The sequence below is a fragment of the Aquarana catesbeiana genome, linkage group LG11 (genome assembly GCF_042186555.1).
Source record: "Aquarana catesbeiana isolate 2022-GZ linkage group LG11, ASM4218655v1, whole genome shotgun sequence".
Classification (NCBI taxonomy): Eukaryota; Metazoa; Chordata; class Amphibia; order Anura; family Ranidae; genus Aquarana; species Aquarana catesbeiana.
The window spans coordinates 219,070,044-219,082,690 of record NC_133334.1 but is presented as its reverse complement, the minus strand read 5'-3'; the positions used below and the strand labels follow the sequence as shown (position 1 = coordinate 219,082,690).

The window sequence follows — 12,647 nt, the reverse complement described above, 5'->3', positions numbered from 1 at the left end:
CTGACCGAAATTTTCTCAGAACTGCTGGAATCATTACGGGAGGGGGGAAAGCATAACACTTTGAGAAACGCCAGCTCTGAGCTAGTGCGTCCACCCCGGCTGCTCCGTCCCATCTGTTTAGGGAAAAGAACAGACGAGCTTTCGTATTCGCCTTTGAGGCGAAGAGATCCACGGAGGGGACCCCCCACTTCCGAGTAATCATCTCGAAGATGTCCTGGTTCAAGACCCAGTCGCCTTCCTTCAGCATTTTTCTGCTCAGAAAATCTGCTACGTGGTTCTGCTCCCCCTTCAGATGTATTGCAGAGAGAGAGAGAATGCTCCCTTCGGCCCACCTGAGGATGGATTCTGCCAGACCCCACAAGGATCTGCTCCTGGTTCCCCCTTGCCTGTTGATGTAGGCCACTGCTGATGAGTTGTCCGAACGGACCCTCACATGCTGCCCCAGGAGTTCTCTCTGAAAAGCTCTGAGAGCCAACTCTATTGCTCTCAGTTCCCTCCAGTTCGAGGACTTCTTTGCGTCTTCTTTTTCCCAGGTGCCCTGCATCATCTTGGAATCTAGGTGTGCTCCCCACCCTGTGCCGCTCGCATCGGTCGTAACCGTTATGGACACTGGAAGAACCCACTCCAGGCCCTGTGAGAGATTGGACCCTTTCCTCCACCACCAGAGGGACCTTTTGACCTGACTTGGCACAGATATAAGGGAGTCCAGAGATGCTGGACTGTGGTCCCAGACACTCAGAATAAACCGCTGTAGGGGGCGAAAGTGCAGCCCTGCCCACTGAACTGCCGGAAGCGTGGAAGTCAGTAAGCCCAGTGCTGACATTGCTTTCCTTACTGAGATCTTAATGCTGCCCTGGAGCAGTAATATTGCTCTGTCCACCTTCTGGATTTTTTCTGCTGGAAGGAACACTTTTTGTTTTGTCGAATCCAGTACATAGCCCAGGAAGGTGACCTTTTGGGCCGGAAACAAACTGGATTTTTCCAGGTTCAAGAGCCATCCCAGGTTTTCTAAGCTGTCTCTTGCTACCTGAAGATCCTGGTACAACTGCTCCGGGGAAGGAGCAAACAGGAGTAGGTCGTCCAGGTACGCGACTACAGAGATGCCTCTGAGCCGCAAGAAAGCCAGGACCTCCACCATCACTTTGGTGAAGATGCGGGGGGAAGAGGATAGTCCAAAGGGGAGTGCTTTGAACTGTAGATGAAACGTTCCTTCCCCAGTTCTCACCGCCAGTCTGAGAAACCTCTGGTAACTTTCTGCGACTGGAATGTGCAGATAAGCGTCCTTTAAGTCTATTGACGCCATGAAGCAATTTGGGGGAAGAAGCGCTTTCACCGAATAGATAGAATCCATCCGGAATTTCCTGTAGGTAATTGAGACATTCAGAGGCTTCAGATTCATGATAAGCCTGAATTTTCCCGAAGGCTTGCGGACCACAAAAATGTGGGAGTAAAAGCCTCTGCCTATCTCCTCTACAGGAACCCTCACTATCACCTCTTGTTCCTCTAACTCCTGTAGGGAGGATAGAAGAGCTGACGCTTTCTCTGCACACTTTGGCAGCTCGGTGACCAGAAGTCTGTGCTGAGGAGGTTCTGAGAACTCTAGCTGGTAACCTCTTCTTATGATCCCTAACACAAACTGGTTGGAGGTGATCATCTCCCATTGTGGGAGGAAGGCCCCCAATCTTCCTCCCACCGTGGTTACCCCGTCATTGGGTCTTCTTGGGCTGTTCAGGAGGGCGAAAAATCGCCCCTCCCCGCCCCTTGCCCTTCTGCCCCCAAGCTTTTTTCTGCCGCTCTCCTTTTGGGGTTTCAAACTTTCTCTGGGGGCGAAACTTTCTTTTAGCCTGCTCCCCAAACTTCTTTTTAATGGGAAAGGCCTTTTTGTTATCGGCCGTCCGGTCTAAAACGGTCTCTAACCCTGGGCCAAACAAGAGATCTCCTGTGAGGGGAATTCCACAGAGTTTAACTTTAGACGCGCTGTCTCCTTGCCACGTCTTAAGCCATAGGGCCCTTCGAGCCGAATTAGTGAGGGCTGAAGACCTTGCGGACATGCGCACTGATTCGGCGGAAGCGTCCGCAATATACGCTACACCCTTAAGTAGCATGGGAAAGGAAGCCAAAATAGTCTCTTTTGGCGTTCCTGCCTCAATATGCGCCTTTATCTGCGTAAGCCAATATTCCATATTGCGGGCCACTACTGTGACCGCCATGGCAGGCTTAAGGTTTCCCTGTGACGAATCCCAGGACTTCTTTAAGAGAGAGTCCATCCTTCTGTCCATGGGGTCTGCAAGAACCCCCATGTCCTCGAAGGCCAGATCTGTTTGCCTGGAAACCTGAGAAAAAGCAGCATCCAGCCTAGGGGTCTTATTCCAGACTAGAGACTCCCCTTCTGAAAAAGGAAACCTTCGCTTCAAAGCCCTTGAAAAGAAAGGTTTTCTCTCAGGATCTTTCCATTCATTCTTTATGGCCTCAACCAATACATCATGGACTGGGAAATCCTTCCTTTTTTGTTCCCCAAGACCTTTGTACATTTGGTCATGGAGCGATAACACCTTCTTTTCTTCCTGAATTCCCAAAGTGGTGTGAATAGCTCCCAAGAGCTCCTCCACTTCGTCCAGGGAAAGCTTATAGCGAGAGGTTTTTGTGGATTCCCCATCCACCTCCTCCACATCCGATTCCCTTTGAGAATCTGAAGCGGTGCTATCTGGCTCCTCCTCAATTTCCACTCTGGAGCCCCCTGGTCTCTCTCCACTAACAGAGGGAGTATCCACTGGGCTAGGTGTAACACTCTGCTGCACTGGTAAAGGACTGCTTTGGGCTTGCGGCAACTGGAAGCTAGAAAAGAGTGCCTTAAAGGACTGAAAGGTGCTAGAAAGCTCTTTGACGGATGCAGCAAGATCTGTACCCTGTTCTGCTGCCTGTTCCCTGACTAATCCATCAATGCACTCCTTGCAAAGTGCCTTGGTCCAGGATTCCCCCATACTAACTCTACAAGAGGGGCATTTTTTCTTTGAACCATGAGGCGACTTGCTTTTCTCTGTGGCTTTCTGAAAAAGAAAGAGAGAGAGTCGCCATAAATGCCCAATCCCACCAGTGCTTTTACAGAGGACCACCAGGAGTGCCCCCCCCAGGACCAACCACCACCAGGGTCCCAGACACACTCCCCTTCCCCCCAACCACCAGTGAGGGGAGAACACCCGTGAAGCTATCGGGATTTAGGTAAGGGAACACCACCCCAGGGTTCCACTTACCTTAGCATGGCTGGTGCTACTGTCTCCTGGAGCAGTTCTAGAGACCTCTGTCTCAGACATGTCCGCTGAGGATGGTGGTCGATCGTTTCCCCCGACAGCTGACTCTACAGCAAAGCAAGAGGGTCGCACCAGCCGAACGCTCGGTCCGTTTTCTTTCCCCGCGTCCGGAACCGGAAGACGCGGAATCGTCGGAAGTGCCCGCCCTCGCCGGAACTGACGTCACCCGTCATCCGACCCGGCCATAGAGCTTCAAACGCTGGCTGCACAAGCAGGAGAGACTCAGGCACTTCCCACAGCGCCCCCCTGGGCAGAAGAAACACGGACCTCCTCAGCTGTCTCTTTCCCCAAGAGAGGCTGAGGCGCGCCAATTCAGTTTTAAAAACAGGTAAGTATGGCTTCCCCAGCCTTTACCTAACTGAATAAACAATAGTAGAGGGAAAGAGCTAGAGAGACCCGACTCCCCCTCTTCCTCACACCAAATCTTTGGCTTCAGTCTCCCTGACTGATCCGCCACGGTTCCCAAGCAGTGTCTCCCCACCGGAGGAAACACCTGAACTGAGGGGCCGTTGGGAGGATGAGATTTAAATAATTGAATTGGAAGGCGGTGTTTCCTAAGAGGGGAGGAGCCGGTGTCTCTCTATGGTGCTGTCCTGAAAGATGAATGGGGAAAATAAATATTCAATGGGTTCAACATGCCTCTCAGCAATTTCCTTGGGGTGTCTACTTTCCAAAATGGGGTCATTTGGGGGGGTTTTGTACTGCCCTGCCATTTTAGCACCTCATGAAATGACATAGGCAGTCATAAAATAAAAGCTGTGTAAATTCCAGAAAATGTACCCTAGTTTGTAGACGCTATAACTTTTGCGCAAACCAATAAATATACGCTTATTGACATTTTTTTTTACCAAAGACATGTGGCCGAATACATTTTGGCCTAAATGTATGACTAAAATTGAGTTTATTGGATTTTTTTTATAACAAAAAGTAGAAAATATCATTTTTTTTCAAAATTTTTCGGTCTTTTTCCGTTTATAGCGCAAAAAATAAAAACGGCAGAGGTGATCAAATACCATCAAAAGAAAGCTCTATTTGTGGGAAGAAAAGGACGCAAATTTCGTTTGGGTACAGCATTGCATGACCGCGCAATTAGCAGTTAAAGCGACGCAATGCCGAATTGTAAAAAGTGCTCTGGTCAGGAAGGGGGTAAAACCTTCCGGGGCTGAAGTGGTTAAGGACCCTCGGGTGCAAGCCATCTGGTCCCGGTGACTTAATGTTACGTTTTTCAAGTCTATTTCTAATTTTATCCTGTTAGCCATGAGACGCGTCATGAGGATAAACATTGCAGTTTTGGTTACTGAATATCCCCCCCCCCCCCCCCCGTTTTCCTCGTGAAGACTGAGGAGAAGAAGAAATTCAATACCTTCCTCATCTCTCCATCCTTAGTAACCAGATTCCCTTGATCATTCTTTATAGGGCCAACATGATCTGACCTCCCTTCCTTACTATTTATATACTTAAAGAATTTCTTGGGGTTTTTTTTTTTTTTACTCTCCTCCGCTATGTGCCTTTCGTGTTCTATCTTAGCCGCCCTGATTGGACCCTTACATTTCTTGTTGCATTCTTTGTAAAGTTGTAATGCTGATGATGATCCCTCAGCCTTGTATTTTTTGAAGGCCTTCTTTGCTTTTATATGCATTTTCACGTTGGAGTTAAGCCACCCAGGAATTTTATTAGCGCCTTTAAAATTTATTTCCCATTGGGATGCACTGGCTAATACCCTTATTTAATATGCTCTTAAAGCATATACATTTTTTCACCGTGTTCTTTGTTCCTAAGATTCTATCCCATTTAGTATCTTCTAGCAAGGATCGTAGTTTAGGGAAATTGGCTCTTTTGAAATTCAGTGTCTTTGTATTCCCTTATGTTTCCCATTTGTGCGATTTATACTGAAATGAATTGACCTGTGATCGTTGTTTCCTAAATTGCCCTCTATTTCCACACCTGTGATCAGGTCTGTATTGTTGGTAATCAGTAGGTCTAGTAACACTTTGTTTCTTGTTGGTACATTTACCATCTGACCCATGAAATTGTCCTGCAAAACATTTAGGAAATGGCGAGCTTTAGATGAATGTGTGGTTCCTTCTACCCAGTCTATGTCTGGAAAATTAAAATCTCCCTTTATGACGACACTTCCCATCCTTCCTGCTAATCGAAATTGTGATAGATGGTTCGACTCCCCCTCCCTCTGGTTAGGGGGCCTATAGCATGTGCCCAGTATTAAATTTCCCCTTAGTTACCTCCTTTTGTAGCTCTATCCATAAGGATTCCACCTCCTCCCTTGCTCCATTAGTGATGTCTTCCCTCACATTCACTTGTACATCATTTTTGATGTACAGGCATACCCCTCCCCCTTTTTTAACCTATCCTTGCGATATAGGGAATACCCCTCTGTCATCGCATCTAACAATTGGTAAGCTGCAATATAATAAATATTTGCTATTGGGTTTAATACCTATTTACTCATTTTCTATATTACCGATAAAATTTCATATTTCATCATTCTGTTTTCAGCGTTTGATAATCACTCAAAGCAGAAAATTTACAGTTACTTACCGATAACTGTTTTTCCAGGACGGCATAACCTGAGAGATGACTGGTCCACCTGACAGCAAACACAATCAACATACGTGGTTAAAAGGCCCCTCCCTTCCCCCTGTACCTCAGTTCTCCCAAAGTAATAGGTTATCCGGGTGACATAGAGAAACTCTTCCCGTAGTACTTATATTAAAACATGGGTGGGAAGTAGGCCTGCTGTCCTGGAAGATATCCTAGGAAAAAAAAAAAAAAAAAAAAACAGTTATCGTTAAGCAACTGTCAATTTTCTCTAGTCATCTTCCAGGACGGCATCACCTGAGAGGATTGACAAGGAGTTCAGGGCGGGACCACCGCTTATAAGACCTTTCTTCCAAATGTCAGATCCTGAGGCGATAGCAGTTCCACTCTGTAGTTTCAAAAAGGTATCCTGCTTCGCCCAAGTGGCTGTGCGACAGATCTGTTCTATTGAAGCCCTAGCTCTCTCTGCCCAAGAGGCCACCAAGGATCTCATTGAGTGGGCTTTAAGGTCAGCTGGTACTGGGGAGCCTGCCTGTTCATAGGCCAATGCTATTGTCTGTCTAATCCACCTAGTAGATGCCTGCCCTTCCTTTCTAGGGCTGCTAAATAAGACCAAAAGGTGATTCGACTTTCTGTAGTCCTTCATTCTATCCAAGTATGTCAGACATTTCCTGACACCTAATAAATTAAATTTCTTCTCCTCATTTTTTGGATTATCACAGAAGGAGGGCAAAAAGGTTCTCCAGAGATCTATTAAAAACTTAGATGAGACCTTGGGTCTTGTTTTAGAACCACTCTATCCTCTAGTATCAACAGAAAAGGCTCCTTAACCAACAGGGCCTGTAGGTCGCTTACCTTTCTGGCCGTGGTTAACTTAAAGTGGATGTAAACCCAATTTCATCCTTTCTAAACTACTGCCATAGGGGTTATCTGTAAGGATATACATGCCTCCTGCATGTATCTTTACCTGTCAAATGTCTCCCCTCTGTCTGTTATTAGACCCGAAAAACTGCAGATTCTGTGGGTGGGTCTGTTGTCTGGAGCTCGGTGGGTGGAGTCGTGATGTCAGACCTCTACACTCCCCTTGTCAATATGCATTTTCTCCTGTGTATTTCTTACACTGAACTTCTGCTATGATCTCTAACATCCAGTGAAAAGACAAGAAAGTAACCACATGACTTCAGCATGCCAAATCATCCTGAGGTGTGGAACAGCCAATCCTTGCAGAGCTGCTGAAGAAAGGAGTGGGGGTGGGAATTAAAAAACAATGCATGTCTTAGGCTAGTGCACAAGATATGTAAATCACCTGTCACTCACAGCAAGGGGGAGGATTTGACAAAGTTTTTCTCTGTTTGTCAAGATTTATCTCACTGAACAATAAAAGAGGATTGCTCAGAGCTGGATTAACTCTGTGTGGCAAGACTGGGCTCAAATGATAGGAAATCTTATACTCTACATTATGACATCCAAAAAAAAAAAAAAAAAAAAAAAAAAAAAAAAATGGGGGTTTACATCCACTTTAAGTGTCAAAAACTTAACTGAAATCTCCTGCACTGGTTCGAAAGACGATTTCATCAGCGCCTCCAAAACCAGTGTTAGATTCCAAGGAGGGAATATATTTATCCTGACAGGGGTTAACCTCTCCCTTGCCAGTAAAAATCTCTTAATCAGGGGCTTTAGTGTGAGCCTCTGGTCCAAAAATACAGATAAGGCTGTCATCTGTACCCTCAGGGTGTTCAGGGCAATCCTTGCTTGTAAATATTCCAGCACCACTAGTACCGAAGGATAAGACACTTCCTTACCTCGGCACCAATGTGAAAAGCGATTCCAAACCTTAGAATAGATCCTCCTGGTGACCGGCTTCCTACTGCCCAAGAGGGTCTCAATTACCCTATCAGAGCAACCCTTGCCTCTGAGGATCTCCTTCTCAAGAACCATGCCGTCGGATTGAAGAACCCCGGGTCGGGGTGGAGGACTGGTCCTTGTAGAAGAAGATCTCGTCTGGCTGGAAGACAGAATGGAGGGGAAACCGACCATTTTTTGAGAGTAGCAAACCATGTCCTCTTCGGCCACCATGGGGCTATCAGAATCAGTTTGCATTCTGAGCGGGACAACTTTTGAAGGACCCGTGGTATTAAAGACTAGTGGAGGGAAACCGTATGTTAGATGGTAGTCCCACTCCTGAGACAGAGCATCCACTCCCTGAGATCCCCCTTCTCTGTTGAGCAAGAAAAAAAACGATCCACCTTTTTGTTCCCTCTGTGGGCAAAAAGATCTATGTCCGGGGTTCTGAACCTCTGACCTATCTGGAGCAATACTTCCTGGTTTAATTCCCATTCCCCCTGAAGGATGGGCTGTCGGTTTAAGAAATCTGCCACCACATTGGCGGTTCCTCTTATGTGAACCGCCGATATGGACTGAAGGTTTTCTTTGGCCCAATTCAAAATATTCAGGGCTAGAATCAGTAGCTTCCTGGATCTGGTGCACCCCTGATGATTTAGGTAAGAGACGGTTGTCACATTGTCCGACAGGACTTGGACCTATATACCCTGAATTCTGTCTCCGAAGGCTTTTAACACTTGGCCCACCGCTAGGAGCTCCCTGTGATTGGAGGAGGCCCTCGCCTGGGAAGGAGCCCAAAGTTCCCTGTGCCTGGATGTCCCTCCAAGCGAGCGCCCCAACCGCTTGCATCGGTAGTGATTCTTGTGGGATTCCACTGGTCCCAAGACCGACCCAACGTGAGCCTGTCCTGATCCAGCCACCAATCTAGGGAGGCTCTACTCTTGTTGGAATGGACACTTTTTCGTCCAATGACTCCCTTTTTGTCCCAGGTGGATAGAAGGAAAAACTGCAGCTCCCTGGAATGGAGCTGAGCCCAGGGGACTGCTGGAATACACAAGGTCATCAAACCTAATACCCTCATGATATGCCTGCGAGAGCAATCCCTGGGTTCCTTTAAAGAGGAGACTGCTGTAATCACTTTTACCCATTTTTCCTCTGGAAGAAAAAGTTTCTGAGCTCCTGTATCCACCAGATATCCCAGAAAAACCTTTATTTGGGATGGTGTCAGAGAAGATTTCTCTCGGTTTACTATCCAGCCCAAGGATTCTAGAGTGAAGATCACTCTGCCTATGTCTACTTCCACCTGTTCTAGAGACTGCCCGAAAACCAAAAGGTCGTCTAGGTAGGGTATAAGGGACACCCCCTGTAGATGTAGGCAAGCTACAACCTTCGCCAGGACCTTTGTGAAGATCCTTGGGCTTGCGGTTAATTCAAAGGGAAGAGCTCGGATTGCCAGTGTTGAATCCCCTCCCTCGCAAGGACTGCGAATCTCAACAGGGATTGGTGTTCCCGGGCAATCGGGATATGAAGATAAGCATACCTCAGATCTATAGTGGCTAAAAACGCATCTTTTAAAAGATGCCTGCTCACCGTATAAATACTCTCCATTTGGAAGCTCTTTTGCTGCAAAAACCTGTTCAGCTTCCTGAGGTTTAATATCAGGCGAAAAAATGGGAGTAAAATCCCTGGTAAAGCTCTTCCGGTGGAACGGGAACAATCACCAATCCTTGCAAACTGTCCAACAGCCCTGCTGCCCTTGATGAATCCTTGGGGAGACGGATCAGAAAAAAAGTTTTGAGGAGGAGGGGAGAGAAGTTCCAGACGATATCCAGTCCTTTATTTGCGTCCTTTTTTGGTTTGAATTGACCCTGGTTAGAGGGGGGACGAAAAACCTTCCTGCCCCCTTATCTTTTACCGGGAACTATTTTCCTTTTTCTGCTGACCGTGACAGGACCTGATCCAGGCTAGGTCCAAAAAGTTGGGAACCCTCAAAAGGCAACCCGCATAGCCGTGATCTGGACATATGGTCCCCTTCCCCTGACTTGACACAGATTTAGCTGTGTTCCTGACAGTTTCCACTGCCGCATCTGCTAAATATGCCATAGCCTTGCCTATTATCTCTAGAGAGTCTGTGACGTCTTTAGAATCACTCCCTCTAGAAACATGGTCAGATAGCCTGCCTAACCATGCATCCACATTTCTTGCCACATAGGCTGATGCCAAGGCAGGAGCCATGGCTGCTGCATTGGCATCCCACGCTCTCTGCAGTAGCGTCTCAGCCCTTCTGTCCATTTGGTCTTTTAAGTTACCCGAGTCCTCAAAAGACAAGTCAGATTTCTTAGAGACCTGTGACAGGGCTGCATCTAACTTGGGGGTCTTGAAAAACTTCTGTTCTTCTTCCTCTCCAAAGGGAAACCTTCTCTTCCAAGTTTTGAGTTTAAGGACCTTTCTTTCCGGGTTTTTCCACTCTCTCAAAATCACCTCCTTTAGAGCTTGATGGACTGGGAATATCCTGGACTGAGGTTTACCCAATCCCCTGTACATTCTATCCCTGACTGTCGCCTGAACTGGAGGTTCTGGGATATCTTCAGAGACATAGATTGCTCTGAGTAACTGCCCCATGTCCTCCAAGGGATAGAGGTGTCCACTAGCTCTATCACTAGCCTGGCTCTCAGAATCTGAGTTTTCCCCCTCCTCTAATGAATCTTCATCTGACTCCTCCGGGTCCTCAATTTCCTCTACTCCCGAAGTGACCGAGGACGGGGGTCTCTGCGAGGTTTTCTGACTCCTGTCTGAAAAACGTTCCTGAGAAGAAGTGCCTTCTCTAGAGGACAGGATCTCTCTGCCATTTGTACTAGACACTTCCTTAGGTGCTATAACTGTCTTGAGGGATTGGAGGGTAGAAAGCATCTCAGACTGTACCACAAGGAAGTCCTTCATAACCTGTGAAGTTTCCTTACCCGACAATTTATGTATGCACCTGTAACAAAAAGGTTTAGCATGATCTTGTGGGAGCTTTTCGTTACAATTCCTACACCTTTTTTTGTTCTGGGGGGAGGGGGGACTCGCCTGTGGACTCTTCCTGGGCTAAAGGTATTTCTGTGTCCTCCTCTCTTTCCATATCTATTTCCTGCTAGTTCCGTACCAGAGGGCGATCCAGAAGGGAAGAGAAGAAAAACCGTGGGGCCTCCGCCTGTGTCTCCAGAGTCTTATGGTGCTTTCCTCTCCTCAGACGCCGACGCTCGACGCCATTTTGTTGGAGGACCGCCCTTGGAAGGGAGATTTGGCCTCTAGCGTTTCCGGATCCGCCATTTTGGCGTAGACCGGAAACCGGAAGCGACAGTGCCCAGAACTGCAAACTGCGCCATCTTGCTCCACTCAGCCGGAACGCTTACTCCTAACACAGCCTGGGCTGACCATCCTGGGCCGACTATCCTCTATTCCTTCAGCGGCCTAGACTCCAACACGAGCTCTGGTTCCTTCGGCACCCCTGTACCTGACTGGGTGGAAGATAAAGGCAGGAGGCATGTGCCCACAGGAGCTCCGGGATACCCCTCTGTACCCGGGAGGCTCCTTGCTGGGGAAGAACCTCTCTCCGGCCATTGGGGCCCCCTGAGAAGGGACTGAGCCCTGGCTGGACCTGCAGCCCTCTCCGGTTTTGGTGTCCAGCTGCCGGGGGGGGGACCATCCGCTCTCAGCTTCAGGTCTGCAAAAAAATAACAAACCTTTCGCTGCCAGGAAACACAATCAAGAACGGAGGTGCAGGGGGAAGGGAGGGGCCTTTTAACCTCGTATGTGGATTGTGTTTGCTGTCAGGTGGACCAGTCATCTCAGGTTATGCCGTCCTGGAAGAGGACTAGAGAAAGAACAAAGATGGAGGACTTTTATTAACGATAATCTCCAGGCAACCATTAAATACACACATGAAATGCATATATGGGGGCTGTTATAGTTGGCAATGGATTTGCATTTCTGTCTATGCAGTCCTGAGATTTACACAGTTCTGTCCCACAGCACAGCCTCATCTAGCAGGGGAGAGATTCTCTGTTCCAGTTTTACTTTCACTTACAGGTCCCAACCCTGTGCCTGGACAGTGAAAGGAGAATCCGTAAACTGCTGAGCTCATCGCTGTCTCATTGCACTGAAGCACAACTTATTGTCTCCTTGTGCCGCTTCCCCTTCTCTGAGCTCTGCTGTACAGTGGACAAGAGGCTGATATCACATCAAGGTCAGGTACCTACACTGCTTGCAATAAAATACATTTAATTATGTATTAATGAATACAAAGCTGCATAATTTGTGTTCATTAGATCTGCCTGAATTAAAAAGGATAAGTTCATCTTTTGGGAAAAAATAAATAAATGCACATAATTTATGCAGGAAAAATAAAAAAAAAAATCATTGGATCAGGGGTGCAATGCCAGACTCATGCAGACAACCCCTGTAGATTTTTGCCCGTACCTCCATACAGGCTGACTGTTTACAAGCTGCAGGGCTTGTGAAAGAACTACGAGGCAACTCATTAGCAACCTCGCAGTCTATTCAGAGCTACAACTAATCAGCAGCCATGGCTGACAGTTTTGGTTTGTGCATTCACAGGAAACTGAATGAATGATGCGGCCGTATGAGCGGAGCCCTTGCATGGCTGTGTTATTTTTTTAACTAGTGACAGCGGGCAAAAAGATCCCCCATTTGCTGTCACAAGGATGGGGGGAAGAGGTTGCAGCTGCTGGAACATATTACATGTTCCACCCCAACCCGTGGTTCACACCAGTGCGATTTAACAGTTCAAAAAATCACATGACAAGTCGCACCCCTTTGTCGGCAATGAAACCATTCACATCGTTAAGACTCAAGTCGCAGTGACTTTGAAAAACGTTCCTGCACTACTTTTTTGGGATTTCATTGCGACTTGCATAGACTTCTGTTAAATGAAGTCGC

At 47.4% G+C, this 12,647-nt stretch overlaps 1 protein-coding gene across 2 annotated transcripts in view; it reads right to left on the bottom strand.

The window, feature by feature from the left end:
* Positions 1-12,647, bottom strand: part of BSCL2 (BSCL2 lipid droplet biogenesis associated, seipin) — a 77,971-nt gene that overhangs the window by 61,149 nt on the left and 4,175 nt on the right. The gene's annotated exons all lie outside the window — the stretch shown is intronic.